This window comes from Sceloporus occidentalis, unplaced genomic scaffold (assembly GCF_023333645.1).
Source record: "Sceloporus occidentalis isolate IW3139 unplaced genomic scaffold, rSceOcc1.0.p SCAF_52, whole genome shotgun sequence".
NCBI lineage: Eukaryota > Metazoa > Chordata > Lepidosauria > Squamata > Phrynosomatidae > Sceloporus > Sceloporus occidentalis.
In genome coordinates this window covers 1,182,597-1,200,243 of record NW_028317032.1, presented here as the reverse complement: position 1 = coordinate 1,200,243, position 17,647 = coordinate 1,182,597, and positions in this window count along the sequence as shown.

The window sequence follows — 17,647 nt, the reverse complement described above, 5'->3', positions numbered from 1 at the left end:
AAAATGAGACGGGGGTGAGGGACTGCTAGGTTGAGGCTAACTTCATTATAGCAAGGGTCAGATCTCAAAGGTGGTGTCAGGATACCTGTGGACGATGGCACCTGCATCAAGACTTTAGGCCCAGGCAAGTGGTTGCTTTTTGGTTGATGTCCTTACTAACATTTGTGGCAAATTCCAGGTCTAGGGTGGCATACTCTCTGGCATGCTGGTGCTCAATGGACTCATTACAAGTGAGATCTCGCCTAGTCAGCACAGCCTTCATTACATGCTGTACCAAATAATGCAAATTCTTAAAAGGTAATGCCCCATGATATGACATCATATGCCAGTGCATCACAATCTGATCGGGTCATTCCTCGGGCAGCACCCAAGGTCATCACCTGGAAGTGCATATGTAGCATGCTAATAAAAATTGGATTATTTCAATCAGAGCTCGGCTTCAATTGACTAGAATAGAAGATCTATCTAGCAGGTGTGACAAGTGTTCTGACGAATGCTTTCTGCTTTCAGTAGAATTGGCGGTGGCATTAAATGCAACAGAAGACCAAGTTTCTGAACATTTGATGTGGAAATTAAACTCTTTTTAATTTCTAAGAACAAATAATTTCTTTCTGAAAAAAATCATAAGAAAAGAAAAAAAAAATCTAACAATACATGTTAACTCACATACGGTTAACAATGAAATCAGTGGAAATGGACTCAACTTTGCATCCGAGAGACAAAACCATACCAGTTTCCTGCTACTACACTTCTCCGTGTTACATATTTCTTCTATAATTCATCCCTTGCCCCCTCTTCTTTGCGTTTCCCACCAGTTAGCACTGTCTGATTAGTTCCAAACATTCATTTATTTTAATTTTTTTTTTTTAGAATTAAAAAAAAAACAAACCTAGATGAAGCTCATTTTTTATTTTGGGTAATATATAATCGTCTCTTGTTAATTGTAAGGCAAGACGATGCAGATTTATTCTGCAGGCGGATAAACCATAATGATTTAGTGTGCGCTTATTGATTGGAATAATTCAACAGTCATTAAAGCAAACTCTAAAAAGTGTGTGAAATTGAAAAATCTGTTCCCTGTTTCTTTACAAATTACGTCTCTTACTGGATTGTTGGGCATCTGCCCAAGTCTGAAAATCAAGAAGACAGATGGAGACATTTATTTTCATAAAAGAGCTATAAGTTTCTTGTAGAAGCCTTCATTGTTATAACCCTCATTTCGTTTTCTTCTGTCTTCTCTTTGCTAAGTAATGAGTTTAAAACTAATGGTTATCGAAAGCATCATTTTGTATATTATTGCGTAAAGAGTATGGCTATCAATTCTCCAATTTTCTGCAAGCAAAACTGGCATTTGTTATTACGTAAATTCTACATTTAAAAAAAAAAATATCTCTTGGGTACCTTTTAAAGTGTTATCTATGGAATAGTTCCTAGTTTTATAATAAAGTTGTTTATAGTTATGGGATCAAATGAATTCTATCTACACGGAATGTTATTTAAAATTGCACGCGTCCGACATACATCCAGCCACCAGGCAAAAAACTGAATAATCACGGTAAATAGCCTTTACGTGGAAGGTATTTATTGCCAAATGTAGTCCTACATGACATTGCAAAGTTCTTAGTTCTTTCTTCAGGAACAGTCATGTTAAAGACCTTGATCACCATGCTGGATGATCCACTTTGAGATGCACCTTTCTTCAGGTGGTGAAGACCCTGTAGGGTTGTTTTTACCAAAGAAGCAAACCATATCGCTGTCGAGGGCATCATCTTGAGGTTTATTCCTATGTTACCAAGCAGATGCTTGCAGGTTGATGACTAAATTATACTTTTCCTACCTTTTCATATGCAACGCTGTGAGGTCATGGACATGTTAGACAGTTATGTCACAATTTCGGGAGGATTAATCCAGATCAAACATTGAAACATAGAATTTGGCAGCAGATAAGAACTAACCAGCCCATCTTCCTGCCTTTTCTCTGCTGTAAAGACTAAAACCTTAACCAATCATTGTTCTTATCTTAGATTCCGGAGCTATATAACTATCCTATGCATGTTTACATTTTCTTTCTGTTTATAGAAAGAAAAGAGAAATTGTTCTGAAGATACAAAATAGTTGAGACATTTTCTTGATCTAAGCAAGTTATTGCTAGAGAGAGACATACTGTACTAAAACTTTAGACACCATTTGGCCCAGAGTCCTGAATGAACAAATTTCCTTTTGGAAAATAACTGAGATATACCTATAGCATAAGACTCTGGTAGGATAAGCCTTTGTGTAGGCTTATTATTTAATGGTGTATGGTTTGTTTAGTGCATTTTTTAAAGTGTAAAGCAATTTATATATGTATTAAGTTGATTTATTGATATTTTGTTTCGCATATCTTGAGCCACTTCACCCGCTTAGTATCTGTCAATATGTGTATCTTTCTTTTTTTAATATGTGTATCTGTCTATTTCATTCTAGACAGGTTACCTGGATTTAAACTTTGCGGAAACATTCGTGATTCGGTTGCACTCTGTGATGGGGCATGGAAACAGAAGTCAGTAGGAACAGACTTCGTGTTCCAACCACAGGAATTAAGAATGGTAAGAGATGGGGAGAAAGAGGAGATATAGATAGTGGAGAGGAGAGATAAAAATAAAGATATAGGGAAGAGATAATGAGGTGTGGGAGAAAAAGAGAGAAGGAGGAGAAAATGAATAGTAGTGAAAACAGTGCATGGGTCCCATCTGAGACGTCGCCAAAAACCTTGCACCCGTCCTGATGAAATCATCCCTCATTAAGTACTGCTATGTATAGCTTGTAGCATTTGTAGATGAGATTTTCTAAGGAATATAGTCTGCCGCTTTGAGTACATTTACTCAATTCATTTGTATTCTGATGCTATGTGTTACATGTAGCTGATAAGGCCATCTTATTGTTGCTGTATTTTAGTTTCTGCCCCAGAAATTGGCTTTCAGGTGTGTGGCAGTGAAAAGGTGTTTCATTATGACATGGTTAAAGGCCACATTGTCGGCCTTATTAGTGTTATTTACATGGACCGTAGTGGGAGTTTACCGACTCGCACAACTATACATAGCAGTACTTAATGAGGGATGATTTCATCAGGACGGGTGCAATGTTTTTCCTGGCATACAGTGGCAGTACCAGTGGGTAATGTTCTTTCCTAGGGACAAGTAGAATCTAAAGAGAGTAAAGAGTTAAATTGCCCAGAGCCCCTCCTCCTTACCCATAAAACCCGGGACCTCTCGAAGAGAATCAGTTCTTTTCTTGTCCCTTTCAGGGACGGACAGGTCAAGCTGGTGAGGCGCACGGGTTGCTGCCTGGGGGTTTCGTTGCCTCCGATTGCTCCCCGGGTGGTGAGCAGAGAGGGGTCGTCCCTCCGTAGCGGTTCGCGTTACGGAGGATGTGGTGAGTCTTCCTTTTGATGTTCAGGAAGCGGGAGCATGCGCAGTTTGGTGGAACGCACGCCCGGGTGTCGTTGCGTTCCACCGAAGATCCGATCGTGCTACTGAGCATGCGCGAGTCGGATCTTCCGGAGGGCGGCAATTTTAAATTGCTTATAATGCGCTTTGCCTGTCTGACTGCTGGAGCTTTCGTCAGTACAGTGCAACCGTGTCACCAGCCCCCCCACACGGTTCAGAGGAGGTTAGGGTAAGATATTTTTTTATCTTTGCTCTTTCTTTTCCTCTTCCCTCCAAAAAAAAAAAAAAAAAAAAAAAATTTCTTTTATACTTGCTTTTGTTTTATCAGATGTCTAGTCCGGTGCCGTCAGAAAATCCGGATAAGGATAAGAGACCTGCTCCAGCTCCCAAAAAAGCCACTGCTAAAGCTAAGCATTTTACATGTGCTGAATGTGCTACTCCGCTTCCCGATGGCTGCAGGAAAAAATTATGTAACTCCTGCTCTGCTGAACAGCTTGCTTCTGAGAAGCGTAAAGACCTGCAATCGTTCCTTGGGTGGTTCCAGGAAAATTTGGCGCAGACATTTGAGGCGTTTCAGTTCTCCGCGGCTCAGACCCAGGAGAAAGTTAAGAGTGGGTCAGCTCACAAGCGCAAGAGGTCCAGGTCTTCCTCTCCATCTGACCTTTCCTTGGGTGAGATCTCCCGGTCCTCTAAGTCCTCATCAAGTGACAGTTCGGAGGATGAGATGGTTTTTCCTCCCCACGACCTCCGTAAGTTCACCAAGGAGGTGTCTCGCCTACTCCTGGAGGATGATATAGGAAGAATTAAGGGTTTCCCTGTCCTGCCTAAAGTGGATGACCTTATTGCCAGGGAATGGAAGCACCCTGGGAAGCGAGCTTTCATTTCAAAACAGTTTAAGCAGCTGTTCAGGCTTCAAGGGGAATATTCCTGGGATGAGCCCCCCAAAGTGGACGTACAAGTGGCCCAGCTCTCTAAAAAGACTACTCTCCCTATTGGTGAGGCGTCCGGGCTTAAAGACCCCATGGACAGGAGAGCGGAAACTTCGTGCAGGCGTATTTTTCAGGCTGCAGGAGCTCAATGTAAGGTGGCGGTATCCAGTGCAGCGGTGGCTAGAGCCCAGCACATGTGGATTCAGATTTTGCAGGATCGTCTGGCGGATGATTCCGACTCGGAGATTTCTAGGCTTTTAAAGAACTTAAAGCTCTCTAACAGTTTTTTTGTGGATTCGGCGCATGAATCTCTGAAGTTATCAGCCAAGAACATGGCTTTGTCTTCTGTGTCGCGCAGAGCCCTGTGGTTACGGTCTTGGACGGCTGATTCCGCCTCAAAAGCGGCTCTCTGTGACTTACCTTTGGAAAAGAAGAAGTTGTTTGGTGCACCTTTGGAAGACCTTATAAAACAGATTTCTGATACTAAGAGAGCCTTACCACAGGATAGAAGACCTAGGTGGAGTCGTAGATATCCATATAGGAACCCGAGGCCTTTTTTCCAATCCGCTAGATCTCAGAATTTTCGTGGGCCCTTTGGAGATAAGAAATTCCAAGACCGGCCGAGAAAGCAGGACAAAAGGAAATTCTGACAAAGTAGGAGGTCGCCTGCAGCATTTCAGTCTCTCCTGGGAACAGACCACGCAAAATCCGTGGATTCGACGCATTATTTCTCATGGTTACAGGATAGAGTTCTTTCGTCCTCCGGTCCGCCATTTCCAGATTTCATCTTACCCCTTGGTAACAAAGAATTTGACGCTGTTCTCAGAAAGCATGAAGCTTTTGGAAAAGGGAGTTATAGAGCAGGTCCCTGTTCTCCACAGGTTTCAAGGAGTCTATTCCAGGTTATTTCTGGTGCCGAAGCCGGACGGCTCCCTTCGTCCGGTTTTGGACCTAAAGACTGTCAACCGCTGCATTCCCTATCAGCATTTTCGGATGGAGAGTATCGCCTCAGTCACTCAGGTCTTAAAGGAGGGAGATTTGATGGTCACCTTAGACCTAAAGGACGCTTATCTTCATGTCCCCATAGCCGAGGCATCCAGGAAGTTTCTGAGATTTGCTCTACGGGTCAATCAGAGGGTGCATCATTATCAATTCAAGGCCCTTCCATTCGGTCTGGCATCTGCCCCACGAGTTTTTACAAAGATTCTTTGTCCGTTGACTTCGCACCTCAGGGAACAGAATATTTCCATCATTCCTTACCTGGACGACTGGCTGATCATGGCAGCTTCCCGGGAAAAATTGTTACTAGATCTGTCCACAACAATGAACTTTTTGGAACAACACGGCTGGTTGATAAACAAGCAAAAATCTTACCTTTTCCCTTCTTCCAAGATTCTGTTCCTGGGTTTTTTGGTGGACTCAAGGTCCCTTTGCGTCTATCTTCCACGTCCCAAGCAGATAAAGATAAGACGGGAAATTGCAGCACTTCAAAGGTGTCCAACTTGCTCGGTCAGGAAGGCTATGAGCGTCTTGGGTCTGCTAACTGCTTCCATCCCGGCAGTACCTTGGGCAAGGTGTCAGCTTCGTCCCTTGCAGTGGCAGATTCTCTCAAGCTGGTCCAAGCAAGAAGAGGACCTGGATTTGTCCTTCACAATAAGTGGCCAGGTCCTGTCCCACTTAAATTGGTGGAAACAGTCGACCCATCTCACAAGAGGTCTCTCTTTCCGTCCCAGAAGTTGGATCATTCTCACTACAGATGCCTCCGGCCGCGGATGGGGAGCCCATTTAGGTTCCCTTTTTCGAAGAGGAGATTGGGCTCCAGTGGATGCGGCCCGCTCTTCAAATTTCCGAGAGCTGAAGGCTGTTCTTCAGGCACTCCTGGCCTTCAGGCCCTTCATAGAGGGGCAGGCGGTAAAGATCCAATCGGACAACGCATCGGCCGTCGCCTATGTCAACAAACAAGGTGGGACGCGGATACGGAGTCTTCAGATTCTGTGTGCAGTGATTATGGAATGGGCCCAACTTCATTTGTCGGATATTTCGGCGACCCATATCAGAGGCCGCTACAATTTAATCGCAGACGATTTAAGCAGGTCAAAATGGTCTCAGACGGAGTGGTCCTTGACCCCAGAAACATTCTGCACGTTGGTGGCACGTTTCGGTCTTCCGGAAGTGGATTTGATGGCGACTCGTCTAAACCGCAAGGTTCCGGTGTTCGCGTCTCTCAACAGATGGGATTCGCCGCATGTCCTGGACGGTCTGTCCATGGTGTGGAATTTCCGGTTGGCCTACGTCTTCCCGCCGGTGGCTCTGATTCCTCGCGTGCTGCAGAAGATTCGTTTCGACAAGGCCAGGGTTTTGGCCATCCTTCCGTACTGGCCCAACAGGAGTTGGTTTGTCCTCCTCAGGCAGTTGACCGTCTCCTATTGGGAACTGCCGATTTCGTCCCAGCTTCTGGAGAACGTCGTCCTTCCGGATCTTCTTCAGGTCTTCCGTCTGACAGCCTGGCTGTTGCAAGGCTGATTTTGAGTTACCAGGGTCTGGACGAAGATATGTCTAATTTTCTTCTGTCTTCAGTCAGGTCTTCTACTTCCAGAATTTATTTGCGGGTGTGGACCAAGTTCCTCCTGTGGTGCTCCGACAAGAATCGTTCGATTTTCCCTCTGTCCATCAACTCCATCCTTCAGTTTTTGCAAGAGGGTCTGGCTTTGGGCCTTAGTGTCTCGACCCTTAAGGGGCAGATTTCGGCCCTTAGTCATTTTTTTCTCTCGGATTTGGCATCTCACGTGCTTATTAGACGTTTTTTTAAGGCCGCCCTTATTCGTCGTCCTCCTAGGAGGTCTGTTTTTCCATCATGGGATCTTTCCCTTGTTCTTCATGCTCTCTGTTCAGCGCCTTTCGAACCTCTGGAGGAAGTGTCCCTTAAGCTGCTTTCGCTGAAGACGATTTTTCTGGTGGCTATTACCTCGGCTAGGAGAATTGGAGAAATCCAAGCTTTTTCTTCCTCTCCTGAGTTCACCATTTTTCATGAGGATAAGGTTGTTCTACATGTCAAACCCTCATTTCTCCCTAAGGTGATTTCCAGGTCCAGTCTCAATCAGCCCTTGATTCTGCCTACTTTTTTCCCGTCTCCTTCCTCTCCTGAAGAGTCTGCATGGCACACGTTGGATGTAAAACGGGCTTTAGAGATTTATATTGCTCGTACCTCCTCCATCCGTACCTCGGACCAGCTGTTTGTGAATTTTTTCGGGCGCTCGGCCGGGAGAGCGGCTTCGAAATCATCCATTTCCAGGTGGCTGGTGGACGCCATCCGGATGGCATACCAGTCCAATAACCTCACTCTGCAATGGCCCATCAGGGCCCATTCCACGAGGGCCATGGCAACCTCCTGGGCAGAAAAGGCCGCAGCTTCCCCTGAGGACATCTGTAAAGCTGCTACCTGGTCCTCATTCTCCACCTTCGTTCATCATTATCGGCTAGACATCTTCTCCTCCTCTGCGGCGGATTTTGGGCGTAAGGTGCTCCAGGCGGTGGTTTCCTGATGCGTTTTCCCTCCCAATTCCGGGATCTTGCTACATCCCACTGGTACTGCCACTGTATGCCAGGAAAAATGGAAATTTTTTTACTTACCGTAAATTCCTTTTTCCTTAATACAGTGGCAGTACAGGTTTCCCTCCCCTGTTTTGGTGGAATAAACGTATATTTTGGCAAGCATCTTTCTGTGTGTGTCTTGTTACTTACTGATTCTCTTCGAGAGGTCCCGGGTTTTATGGGTAAGGAGGAGGGGCTCTGGGCAATTTAACTCTTTACTCTCTTTAGATTCTACTTGTCCCTAGGAAAGAACATTACCCACTGGTACTGCCACTGTATTAAGGAAAAAGGAATTTACGGTAAGTAAAAAAATTTCCATTTTTGGGGACTTCTCAGATGGGACCCATGCACTGTTTCCACCACTATTAATTTTCTCCTCCTTTTCTCTATTTCTTCCACTCCTCATTATATCTTTTTTATTTATATATATATATATATATAATATGTATAATTTGGCCATTAATCATATTTTAGACAGGTGGTGTTGTACAGCTAGACCATAGAGAACAATAATTGCAAATAATAATTATTAAACATCTATTATAATTATTACAGTGTAGATAAAATCAAACTTCAAAATGTAAAATTCGGTTACACAAAATTAGTTTATTTTGCTCATAAAAAATCACATAAAAAGCTGGTGATTAAAAATGTATTTCAAGCCGCCATATGTTGCATCTTTATTTCAAAATAACTATTAGCAGAACATTATGAAAATTATTAGTTTTGGAATTCATTGAAAAAATTCAAGTATTTGCACTACAAGCTAGCTGCATCTTGTGTTTTAATCGCTGAACTAATCCTGCTGAATACGCCATTTTGTTTTAATTGCACAAAATCCTACCAATGACGAGTATTTTGAAGGTATATTGGTCAAATAAATGGATAATAAAATACACAGACTTTGTAACATAAAGATATATACTTTACTCATATCTAAAAAAGGGTAATTACATCTTACAAGTGGATACAAAGACATATAGTTGTATAAGACCTAATCACGACCCTAGGAAAGATACAATTACCAGAAATGCACTTTCTGGCCTCAGAAGACCCGGCAGTTATGTTGGCCCTGGGCATGACCAAAGAGTTCTGAATCTTTTTTCTTTTTTTTAAAGACTCAGAGTATACCTGTCTAAACAAATCATATAATTCCTGGACATACGCTTGGGGCTTTTGAATGAAAATGCCCCTTATTCACCATGAGGTAGGTTTTTGTTCTTAATTGTCCATGCGGTCTTCTATTATTACCAAGTATGTTAACTCCCATCATCCTCTCTGAGATCTTTATTATGATGTCGGTATAATATAACTCATACTAAAAAAAACCCATTTCCATTACATCTTGCCACATTGTCATGTTTTCAGGCTGCGTTAACAGGCACAAAACTCCAGCTGTTATACCGCAGTGACATGGTTAGTGAGGGATACTCTAGGCTAAAAACAACCTCCCGTGCTGTAAATACAAATAATTAATTGTCAAGACAGGAACATGTTTTCAGTGCCAACTTCCTGAGCGCTTGAAGGTGAATGGTTTCCTGCCAAAAAGTGAAAATTGAAAAATGCCACTTTTCCACTGGAATTCATAAAATTTAGATCTTTTTGCATGGTCAGTACTGAATATTATCTGGAGACAAATAATACAAAACAAAAAAAAATCAGTGAAGCCCTATAAACTAACACCTTAAAATGCTGTGGCTAATTTTCCATACTTTCATTTGATTGGCACCTTGTTTAAAAAGGATGCCGCCGACATGCAAAACTTAAAAAATATAGCCATTCTCAACACTCGCAATGGTCGCAATGAGTAAATACTAGCTTACTGGGTTTTTTTTACTGGTTGGTAACCATTGGAAATAGCCATGGGCATTGAACCACAAATTCTTCTCTTAAATTGGTCTTGTATTGCTGATCTACAATCTATATCATATTTTTTTTTTCATATCATCTTTGGATTAATTTTTAAGATTGTTCACTGGCATTTGGGTCAGAATCTTTGCATCATTGGCATTTGGGTCAGAATTTCACCACTCCTCTTTTGACTCCCAAGAGGCTGACAATAGGGTGGTGGCTACCTTGGCAAGACTCTTATAATCCACATTACGGAAGTAGATGGAATGCCAATTTTTCAAATCGCAGCTCTCCTCCTTTTGCTTATACAGGAGTGTGATTGTTTCCTCTCGTAGCATGGGTCAGAGCCTACCTACCATCTCAGCATTATATATAACTCAAGTGGAAGACCATCACTTTTCAGTGTTTTTACATGCCTTTAAGGACTTGGCAGCTGGGTGATGTTCCTCTTTCATCAAGAGGACCTCCATTACTGCTTGACCTGCAGGATTATTGGTGTTGGTGATACCTAACAAGAACATGTAATCAAAATCAGTAATGCATACTGGTTTGGCAGCCATTGAATTCTTTTACTTAGAGGCTAAAATGTCACCTTATTTGGAAGAAAGTGCTCATGAAAGTACCTTAATATTTTCATATTCTTCAAAATTACGGCAATTGTATGTTTATACATCTTAGGGTTTCCAATATCAATGATGTTTTCATGAACACCAAATCAATACATACAAAAAAAAATCCATATCATGTAACATAGAAAACATGGGCTCCTTATGCGCAACGAATTCATAACCATAGTACCATACCCTAAATCAGAGCTAAATGTAGACCTTTAGAAAGCACAGTGTGCAACAATTAGCAAAAGTAACAGGTCCGCACATACAAAGGATGGGTAGATGCCTAGAGTTTGCTGAAACATCAGCCTCAATCAGATATTTTAGAATTTTTCACAAATACATACACAAAGAGAGAATATATTGTCAAATCTTTGTATCTTCTTGTTATTTATTAACCATTTATCAATTGAGATTTTATTTAATTCAATAATTTTATACTGGTCCTTCTTTGTTTTTCTATGGAGCTTACTAATACCATACACTACTACAATGCTTTTTTCCCCCCAAGTTTCACCAGTATTATCATACATTTGATCAACCTATTCTAAAGCAATTGCTATTTACCTTTCCTTAGTATTATAGTATTCTTAATGGAATACAGTAGATTTTTAAAAATATTCAATAGCACCAGACACAAAAAGGCAAATGTGAGCATTTTAAAATTCTTCAAAAAACAATATTTCACAAATGGTAAAATTTGCCATCAAGTGACAATGTATAGTTTCCAAATTATTCTTTTTTGGTATTTTTAAATTGCTATTAAAACCTACCCGTGCTTTTTTAAATTATTTTTTTCTTTTATTTATTTCTGAAACTAGCTACAAGGGCAATAATGCTGAATTTAAATGGTTGGCACAGCATGGATAAATTCTGCTTTGGTGTAAATTTAGCAGATGGCATTTAGTCAACAAGGGCATGCCAAGCTAGTTTAGGTTTCATAAAATCCACCCTGTCGGACTCCAGGCAACAGAGATTACATTTTTTTTTTACAAGATGCAACTGTGAAAAAAAAAACAAAAAAAACCATTCGGACTAAAAATTCCCCTGATACTCGAAGCCATCTGGAAACTGTTCCAAGCATGAATTAAAAAAATATATTTTATTTTGTAATCCTGCACCGATAATACATTATTTTAAAATGTTTATGTAGAAGCAGAATATTTATTTATAAAAATAGTCTTTTGTTGTCCTAGTGGTTTTTTTTGGGGTTTTTTTTTTTTTAAAAAAAGGCATTTTGACAAATATTTTCTATGAATCATTTTATTTCAGCTTATAGACAAACTGAAAAAATTCTACACGTTGTGCGTTTGTACAAATCTCCGATCACCAGGAGGGCCCCTGACGAAACCAATGAAAAGGAATGGCAAAATGTCCAAAATGTTGTTAATTTGTTTGCCATGTTTTGCCGAACGGTCCAAAAACTAAATTTGTTGCCCTGAAGTGCGAAAGTCTAATAAAGAGTTTTGTACCTGAATAAATATCATCACGTAAAATATAGGAAGTGTTAAAGCCTTCATTCAACATGCCATTTTCTATTATACATGAATTATATATATAATAAGTAATTTATTTTTTATTAGCAGCCACTAAATCACATTTATTATAGTCTACTACAGTTGATTATTTTTAAGATATTGAATACCTTATTCTTATATTCTTCACAAGGTTTTACCTTTTTATAAAGTGATATCATTATTCTCAGGTAAGAGTTCCATTCCTCAGCATAGTTATGGTACAAAGAGAAACTTCCAATCAGATATATACTCGAATGATATTTAATTCATTATAAGTGTACTTTACAAATGTTAAAAAAAAATCCTTTTGAAAATTCCAAGCTTAAACATTTAGAAGCTTAGTAATGTTTTTTTAATATATTCTTTCACAAAGAAATCTGTCATCGCTAGGGGTTTTTATTATTTTGTTCCTAAACCAACTGGTTTTTACAGTGTTCTTTAAAAAAAGAGGTGCTAATTATCAACTTCTGAGTAATGTTAAAAAAAAATAAAAAAATAAAATACTATGTAATTATCACAGGCTTGTATTTCCAAAATGTATTTAACACCAGCGCTTGCACGTTTCTCACCAATGAATAGGCAGCAGCAATGTGCGACTGCTTTAGAAAATGAATTTTCCTTACATGATTCTCTGAGCTGGTTGTAATGGGCTGTATCCGAGACGTATTAAAGATTTCTCATTATTGTAGGAAGAGCAATAATGAGTGGCAAAGATTGATATTTATTTTTTTTTGAGACTCCAATAGGATTCACTTTGACACAATCATGTTCATGCAATTATAATCAGAGAAGTGATTATACAGTAGGGAAATTACCTTGGAATATTATATTCTTTTGACAAATACATATGTTTAATATTACATCCAAATACCATTCAATTGATTATCTAGGTCAGGTAAAATGTGTGGGTTTTTTTTATTTTGTTTTATTCACATATACGGTATATATTTTTTTGGTTCTCGTTAAATGTGCTGACTGCAAGCTTGTAGTGGAAATATACTGTTTATGTGCTGTTTTTGCAGTTCCCCTGTTTTAAATTTAGCCAATTTTAATGAAATGATTAAGACAATGCAAAATAAAAATAGCTATGTTGTTTAAAAATCTATGATTTCACTTATGATTTATGTAGGTTTTATTCTATGTTTTAATGTGTAGGTCCTTAATAAATGCCCCTGAAAGTGGTCTTGATTTCATGGAGGTATCCCTATCCTGCTTCTTTACAGGAGGAAGTGAGGCTAGATAAGGGAAGCTGGATTAGCCATACAGGATCTAAGCTAATACAGTAGGTAACAAAAAGGGTAAGGCTAACTGGAAATGGGCGTGGCTAAGCATGACATCCTCCTCAACATCCTCCACATGGAAATCGGGGGACCACCCCAGAGGATCTGTAACAAGAGTCTTAAAGGAAAATCCAGGTATGTTGATTAAGTGAAAACATGTTCAACTTTATTTTATTTTTATTAATTACTATTATTACTACTTGTTTTATATTTATTTATTACTATTATCATCTTTCATGAATAGATTAAATTGTAACAGCAAAACACAATTTCTGAGAACTAATTTGAGAAATATTAACCTGAGTTCCATATATATATATAATATAATCTGTTATTGGATTGCCTTCAATACAGTATAAACCTTTCGATAATATTTCTGTATGTTTTTTACTAATTCCCTGTACACATACCACAGATACCTTTCTCTATAGGCGTAACAAGATCATTAGATGTTTTCACGCTCTGAACATGAGCTCTGATTATGGAAACATGAATGCTATATAGTTTTAGCTTGGTGAGGCAAACAAATCATAGTAATTTTTGTTGCTTCCAAAATTTTTAGGTTCATTAGGTTCAGCCCCTATATGTAACCCTGCAGGGGCATTTCTAATGTGAGCAAAACTGCAGGTGAGGAAAAGGTTCGCTTACCTCTCTTGTCCAATTCTTGTCATTTTTTTCTTGATAATCTCACAAATATCCAGAAGGATCTTTTCTAAGCACAGGTAGAAAGATTTGGTCACTGAATGCACTGACATAATAATTAGATGTCCCTGGCACTTTAAGGCCAGTGGCCACCTAAGCACGTCATAAAAGATGGCTGATATGAGAGGCCGCATGTTAAATTTTTTATGCTTCTGTAGTTTATAGCCGGGAATATCCAGCGGCTGCACGCTGCCACACCAAATCTGTCACTGGAGCCTGCTTGGGGGAATGAAATGACATGAACCTAGAATCAATAGTCAAGATATAACTATATATAGAAATTAGTAATCCGTTATAAGATAGATAAAGTAACTTTTATAAAAAGAGCTAGATGTTGATATATCTACAGATTTATATCAGCAAACAATGTTACCAGATCTAGTTAAAATCTGTGTACGCAGAATTGCTCAAAATTTTTCTTTTTGAAGACACTTAGAGCTTTATTGACAAAATCATAAATCAAATTTCTTTTTGTTATTGGTAGTATACATTCTCTAAATTCTAGGATCAATAAATGATGAACATTTTTATTGAGCTATGTTTGCCGATGGAAGGTGCAATTTTCTGCTTTTTGTTCAGAAGCTTTAATAAAGTAGATTTAATGCAGATTAGCATGCAGATTATTTTTTGCTCTTTCTTTTTTTAAAACAAAAATTCACAATTAGTATTAATATTTTGAGTAATGTGCAATTTAATTGGTATGTGACAAGAAAGCCCCGTAGTAGGATACCATACTTCACCTCTAAATGAATTTTAGGTTAAAAGGCAGAAAGTTCAGAAAAAAGCTTGAAAAGGCTGCAGTTTCTTATTGAGGGCCTAGCTGTTATTTGACAGATAATGTGCTTTGGCAGAGGAGTTTTCAAGGAGACCGGCCGAAGCCACATATCGAGCGAACCATCCTTATCATTTTCTTCAGATGATTAAACATTTGCATTTCATTGTGAGAAGATCATTTATAAACAATTAAACTCGTAGGACATTGTTGCAGGGTAAAGAAGCAAATATACAATTTTTTTACAAATTGCTCAATTTCTATAATGGTTTGTTTTTCAAGAATTTTGGTGTGCCAAGCGATGGACTAAGAATTTATTGGTTACACAGCAGGAGGAAACATTTTTTTTGGAAACCTCTTTAGTGTTAGCAGCAATGATGAAATAATCACACAGAAACGATGGGTAAATTGTTCATTTTTGAATACATACAAATATTAGCATTTATGGAAAAAAAATCAGCCAGCCTGATTTTTCCAGGAGCCAAAATTAAATATAACTAGGAATAATCCTGCAAAACATTACAAAAACAAAATAAAGAGATCACATAAAAAGCCTGTGTTAAAGGACCCTGCCTTACCCGATTTGTCTTTAATGCTCTAGATTTCCATAAGTCTATACAAAAGTATGTGTGTGTTATTACATAGGTATTGAGTACATCATTATTTTGTTGTATATAACATATTTCTTCATGAGAATATAATTCAATTTTCTACATCACATTTAGTAGTAGTACGTAACATTTTATTGAATTAAAAATGATCATCTGTTTGATAGTATTAAATAATAAAAGCTACTGATGGGAAATGTCTTTTGTGCATTCTATTTCTGTGGCTTTCTTTAATATGCTTATTAACTTTACTTGGAATGAAGCCTATTGAGTCTCAAGAGGTCTTTTACCAAAAGAAAAACTTATCTTAAATTTATGAATTTATGTTACCACCTTTTCTATTCTATTGGTTCGGTGTTATACTACTCAGTGCAGTATCTTTGTTCAGTCCTTAGCTCTTTTAGAAATTAACAAAAACATCTGTTCCTATAAACTGTAAGGACTATGTATGGTTTTCCTCCATGGACTTTATTAACCTTGTTTGTTTTTTTTTACACCCTTTACTCCCTTTTAAGAAAAAAAAATATATATATATATATATATATATATATATATGTGCAGCATAATGATGCCAAGAAAGTGTTAACCCACATATAAATATTTTTAAGGATGTTGCACCAGAAAAAATAAAGAATTAACCCCAACGTCTAAACTGATAGGATGGCTTCCACAACAGTAATGTACAAAGCTTGTCAGAGATGTATTCTAGCCTAGGCCAACAAGGCTTAGGGTGACACATTCACCACGGAACGGCAGTACCCGACCTCAACACCAAGGGAGAGATGGTGTTCCGTTGCTTAATGGGCCAAGAACAAAAGAGATGTTTGACCTCCGTAACCGGCCCATTTACATCACACTTCATATCACGACGCTTCAATGATGTCAAACTTCTTCTTTGTAGCATCTTTGTGCCTAAGTGGCTTGTCAGTGCCCCCAAACAGCTATTCTGTCTGCCGCTGAAGGAGCAGGGCAGGTTGGAGAGAACATGGATCTACCCCTAACAGCCCAAAATCCTGCTCCTTTGCGATGTGCACTGGCTTCTGATGCTAACTCTGAGATATTATATAATGCTGTACCACATCTGGCTCAGTATTTAGCAATGGGACTTATGCTGTACCACCATCAATGTCTGGCTCAGTATTTAGTTATGCTGTGCAACCATCTGTGTCTGGCTAAGTATATAGTTATGGGAGTTATGCTTTGTCATTGTGTCTGGATCAATATATAGTGATGGCAGTTATGCTGTACCACTGTTGATTGGAGGATCAGGGAGAGGACATCACTGGACAAGCCCCCATATTGCCCTAAATTCAAGTAAGACTCCGCTTCTGTTGACGTCCTCATCCCAGATTAAATGATTGCCATCTTGGCAGAAGTTCCCACCGCATTGTGTCCACGGAGATGTGACAAGAATACAAGATTACAGATAGCAGATTGAAGAGAGAACATAAAGGAGAAGATGAAGAAGCAGATGTGGTTGGCAGAGAAAGTATGGAAATATGGCTCACCACCAGGGAAGGGCTGGCCCAGCATGGTAACATATGCAACATATAAACTAGCACACACATTTACACTCTACCACAAATATACATACATACAAATATACACTAACAAACACATCCATGCTAACACACACACCCACCCATATACACTAATGCTAACACATACATTCACACTAATGCTCATGTCATGCCAAATGGCTGATACAGAGTGCTGAGACTCAAGACACTTAGACACTAAGGCTGCAGCCCACTGGGGGGTTTCTGAGTACACTGAACAGAGATATTTTGCTCTGAGAGGTCAGAGGCAAATAACCTCATAAATGTAGAATTTGCAGTATCTAGATAAATATTGGAAGGGGATTTATAATAAGTATATGTCCATGCATTTGGAGGACATCGAACAGCGCTATGCTGAGACCAAAGGGAGAAGAGATCTGAAGAGATGGTATTTAACTAGTGAAATTATGATGAACCTGAACAATTATGATGACCCTAGTATCATAGTTATGCCAAGCTCGGCTGGTGTCATATTGCATTTGTGATCCCAGGCAAATGTTGTGCAGATATGACCTCTCCTTCAAAATGATAGTCTGATGAACCACCTACTCCTATTAATTGATAATTAAGCAGAGCCTGTTTTACCATCAAAAAGACAACATCAAAGCTCCAAGATTACAAATATGGCATGACACTTTCTTTTATCCTTTTTAGTTTGATACTGTTCATGTACTCATGCACTGTGACATTCTACTCAGATTAAATATTTTTAATCAAATCTATTTTACGTTCTCCAACCGTATTCAGCCTAGAAATAGCCTTTTATGTTACTAAGGGGTTAATTATATGTAGTAAGAGG